At 43.9% G+C, this 5,263-nt stretch overlaps 1 non-coding gene across 1 annotated transcript; it reads right to left on the minus strand.

The window, feature by feature from the left end:
- Nucleotides 1-2,740: 2,740 nt before the first annotated feature.
- On the minus strand, nt 2,741-2,818 carry Trnat-agu (transfer RNA threonine (anticodon AGU)). The gene has a single exon. It is a non-coding gene; the product is annotated as a tRNA-Thr (tRNA).
- Between the last annotated feature and the right edge of the window lie 2,445 nt (nt 2,819-5,263).

Genomic DNA, 5,263 nt, shown 5'->3' on the forward strand with positions numbered 1-5,263 from the left:
ATTGTGCAACTTAGTATTGCTAACTAGGTGGTGGGAAGATCAAACGGCATCATGCTTCATCTCGGAAAAATATAGTCTGTCTTCCCCAAAAGGTGTGGGATTTCGACAGGTATGATTGATTGTTTATGGTAACCCCTTTGTAACAGCGTAATAACGTGTCATTTTAGCCAAGAATCTAATATATCAGTTTTATACTCTTTGTATCTTTATATCCAACGCAGCTCTTTGGGCAGCCTCAAAATACTTTGCTCATATGCCGGTGGTAGTTGTCCTAGGCAATATCCCCACCTCTACTTTTCGTCCACAGGGATTCTAAGCTTCCTTTAGGCGTTTCAACAGCTTTGAAGTAACTCCCTCAGGACAATCCTTGAATTCTTGGGCTTCTGGAGGCCAAATATTTCCCTCACGTAGATTTGGAAATATGCACCTAAATTCCTGCAATATGGAGGGCATAGTTCCTGTACCTTTTTCGCCAACAACAGACACCCCATCATTTTGTGTATACTTCCCCGTTATGTCTCAATCGACCAATTCTTACCTAAAAAAACAAGGCACTACCCTTGAAATTAAAAGTCGAAATTTTTGTTTCCGATGGGCAGCTTCCGTGGCCTGTGTATTTATGAAGACGGTTTATCTCCCATTTTGTCTTTCCATGTATGCGTTTCTATCTGCCTTGCTTCTTTTCTCATTGCCTTGGCTGTCTCTTATTGTCTACTTTTCTTTCCATGTTTCTTCTATAGCCTTCTCGTCTTCGCAAGCCACGGTGTGTCTACGCTTTTCACACACACATATATATATATATATATATATATATATATATATATATATATAGCAGAATAAGGGTTGGCTGTCGGAGCGCAGAGGGGGGAATGCGGTAGGTCATAGAAAGAGATGAAGAATTTTTTGAGTCAGAAAGAAAGTGTTGAGAAAATGCCAGCCGGGTGTGGGATCCAACCCGCGACGTCCAGGATACCGGTCTGGTGCGATAACCACTACGCTACCTGCGGGGCAGTTTCCCCACCACTTTCTTGGGTATATATGACAAGGTATTTTTTGTTTCCTGCACTTGGGGATGGTTGCCAGCGCCACTCGACACTACTCGGTGTGAAGGGGACCTTCTTTTTAACCCCCGGGCCGTGACTCGACTGTCTACGATATGTCGAGAGTCGTCGACCAGCGTTGAATCCTTTTTAAGCTACCTTTGGCACCAAGGCTGCCAGAACAGAGGCCCTCGATATGCATGTAGCGAATCACAAAATGGGAAAAGAGGGACTTGGTCAATTATGACAGAATAAAGGTTGGCAGTCAGAAAACCTCGGAAAGCAAATAGGGGAATGCGGTAGGTCATACAAACAGATGAATTTTTTGAGTCAGAAAGAAAATGCTCAAAAATTACACCATCTTCCGGTGGGGAAATCTGATGAAGATGCGAAGCATCGTTGCGGTTCCGTGTGGTTTCATTGTGTTGCCGTTATGTTGAGTGATCTGCCTTTTGCTAGCGCCAGAGGAAATTCCGCGTCCGGGTCCACACCAGTGGCAAAGGCACGCAAGTACTGTTGTGTTACGGTGAGTAGGCGGGGGTTCTCGAGGCGCCGAAACTCGTCCATCATGTTCTTATCGATGTTGTCTCTGTGGTAGAATCGGTAGTCTCCGTCAGCGTTGGTGAGGTAAAGGTTGTTGACAATGGTGCACCGGCTGAGAGCAATGTACACGCTCTCCTATTCGCAGCTTTGTCTGCTCCTTCTTCTTAGGTGGTTCCCCTACGGGAAGAGCACGACGGTGGTTGAACGCGAACCTATCTCGTGATGGATTCTTTGCTTGGCCAATCCCTAGGGGCATCCTGCCACAATCAGCATGAAAGGTGCTGCAGACGGGGCTGGTTGAGCTGCAAGGCGCGTGGCGCTCCCGCCACAGCTTTCCCACGGGAAATTCAACATCCTCCTTTGAAGTTTTCAGTTCGTCGTTTCTGTTGAAGTTCAGCTTCGCGTGCCTTCGTTGTATCAGCAGCTTCTTGACGTAGTTTCAATGAGTCAAGGACTTAAGGCGCGTTCGTAGCACTTGCTCCTCTCCAGGATTTGTAGCGTAGTGGGACGATCACCGCGTACATCCCGTTGCGGACAGAGAGTCCTGGGATCGATGACGGGCGCCGCTAGCTCTTTCTTTTTTTATAGAGTAGTATCGCCCAGCTGGGATGTAAGGAGGAGAGTTGTGAATGCGCAGTGTTAGTGCGGATGCCGACGCGGGATATGGTAAGACCACAAGATGCTTCCGCATCTAAAAATGCCCGCCGGCTGAGATCCGAACCCACGACCTCTAGAATATCGGTCTGGTGCGATAAACACTACGCTACCTGCGGGGCAGTTTGCCAACCAATTTCTTGGGTATTTACGTCAAGGTATTTTTTGTTTCCTGCACTTGGGGGTGGTAGCGAGCGCCACTCGAACAACTCGGGGTGAAGGGGGCCTTCTTTTTAACCCCGGGGTCGTGACTCCAGGGTCTACGACATGTCGAGAGTGGTCGACCATCGTTGAACCCTCTTAAGCTACCTTTGGCACCAACACTGCCAGAATAGAAGCCCTCGCTATGCCTGTAGCGAATCAGAAATGGGAAATGATGGGTTCGGTGAATTATGACAAAATAACGGTTGGCAGTCAAGAAAACCTCGGAAAGCAAAGGGGGAAATGCGGTAGGTCATAGAAACAGATAAATTTTTTGAGTCAGAAAGAAAGTGGTGAAAAAATGCCCGCCGGGTGGGATCTGAACCCACGACCTCCAGAATACTGGTCTGGTGCGATAACCACTACGCTACCTGGGTGGCAGTTTCCCACCACTTTCTTGGGTATTTTTGTCAAGGTATTTTTTGTTTCCAGCACTTGGGGGTGGTAGCCAGTGCCACTCGGACTACTCGGGGTGAAGGAGACCTTCTTCTTAACCCCCTGACCGTGACTGGAGTGTCTACGACATGTCGACAGTAGTCAACCAGGGTTAAACCCTCTTAAGCTACCTTTGGCACCAAGACTGCCAGAACAAAGGCTCTCGCTATGCATGTAGCGTATCAGAAATCGAAAATGAGGGGTTCGGTGAAATATGACAGAATAAGAGTTGGCAGCGAAGAAAACCTCGGAAAGAAAAGGGGGGAATGCGGTAGGTCATAAAAACAGATGAAGAAGTTTCTGAGTCTGAAAGAAAGTGCTGAAAAAAATGGTGAAAAGTTAGCGTAGTGGTTATCGCACCAGAGCGGTATTCTGGGGGTCAGAGGTTCGGATCCCATCAGCGGGCATTTTTTCGCATCATTTTTTCTGACTCAAAATATTCATCTGTTTCTCTGACCTACCGCAATTGCCCCTTCACTTTCCGAGGTTTTCTAGGCTGCCAACGCTTATCCTGTCATAATTAACCGAGCCTCTCATTTCCCATTTCTGATTTGCTATATATATATATATATATAAATATATATATATATATATATATATATATATATATATATATATATATAATAAAACCTTTTGTTGTCCACTTACGTCGATTGAATGCTCTCAACCTATACCCAAATATATTTTACTCGGAACTTCTTGAACTTCAAACGACGCCCAGCCCATCAAGACCTGCGCTGCTTCCCTTATTATTTTACCATGCACTCCTAAGCACACACGGCCTACCGTTCTCTGCTTCACTTCCAGGCATGCTACAGGGTTTGATTTTAAGCAGGGTACAGAATTCGCAAATATAAGGCCCATAACAATTTCACGTTTCCATATTACTCTCGCTAGTTTTTATTTTGTTATACCCCACAGAGATCTATGCTTCATTGTAGATTAGTTTCGCTTTCCTTTACTCTTACGTTGCTCCTGGAGAGGTATTAAGTAGCTGTCCACTTGAATGATCCACTCTCTTAAATATTTATATTCATTGACTGTGGGTAGTTCGCCATGGTGGATTGGCACTGCATCACTGCTAGTGTTATTAAAAACGGTTATTTATAGTTTATTGCTAAATGTAACCCACAGTTGCTGAATTAGCAGTTTCAGTTAAAAAGCATGTAGTTCTGTTTTATTGAGCAGTTGCGGATCGATGTGGTTTTCAGTAAAAAAAATAGCATCTGCATGAACAAATACCTATATACATTAATGAACCACTCACTCTTGCCTAAAACGTGCTAGGTTGAGCTCTAATTTACTTTATTCTAGTTTCTAACCCTACCATATAAAGCATAAATAGTATTGGGCTCAAGGGGCATCCCCATTTCAGTCCATGGTGGGTGTTTACTTGTTGTGTACATTTCTTCTGTTCCCATGTCAGGTTCATTTTATTAATTTTATAGATTGCTATCAGGAAGTGTAGTAACTTGTTATCTAGTCCTTGGAGTTTCAACAACCTCCACAGCAATTCTGTTTGCATTGTCATATGCCATTTCAATGTAGAAGAACATAGTCCGTTAAGCTGTATTCTGAGCTTCTGCAAATTCACTGAAATGCTTTATCACAAACAAATTCTCGTCCAAACATCCATCTTGACTAAATTGGTTATGCAGTTCCCCAAGGATTTCGTTTTTAATGCTCGAATTTCTGATTTTATCACGTAAAATACATTGAATATATACACAACTGACCTAACTGTGAGTGGGCTAGAAGGACCAATACTGCCTTGGTTGCTTTTGCCTTTATACATGAAATTCATCCTTATTTCTTACCAATCCTCCGATAGCTCCTTGGTTTGTACTACAGTATTTTTTCTGTCATAATCGATGCATTAGTTTTTCGTCCAAGTTGGTTTATCAGCTGCATTGCTATTCGGTCCGGGCCCACTGCTGTACGCGGGAACATTTCTATCTGCTTTTTTCCGGGCAAGTTTGGACAAATTTATTTCCCTTTCCGCAGTCTTCACTATTGTTATCAGTGTAGGCACGATTTCCTAGATTGCATTAAAACGCTTACAAATAACTCGCCGTATATGTGCGTACGCATGCTCTCCTTTGAAAGGTTTCCGCTTCTCAAGAATAACAAACATTTAACGAATGGTTTTTTTTGTTAGTGATTAGTCTTAGTGACTTTGTCATTGGGGTATTGGTTTCAGAGGGTAAAAGTTCGAACATTTTTTGGACGCGCTTTTGCTCCACTTCCCTAGTTCTCCTATTCATTTTTCGCTTCAATGCATGATCTGTGCTTGCACCAAATTCTGCACTTGTAGTTTTTTTTGCTTGCTACCCCATTTTTTAATGCCTGTGGTTCTGTAGGGGTTGTATGTGCTCTCTACGCTCTCTCGA

Source organism: Haemaphysalis longicornis, unplaced genomic scaffold (genome assembly GCF_048455015.1).
Source record: "Haemaphysalis longicornis isolate Haplotype H1 unplaced genomic scaffold, Haemaphysalis longicornis Haplotype H1 scaffold_5, whole genome shotgun sequence".
Lineage (NCBI taxonomy): Eukaryota > Metazoa > Arthropoda > Arachnida > Ixodida > Ixodidae > Haemaphysalis > Haemaphysalis longicornis.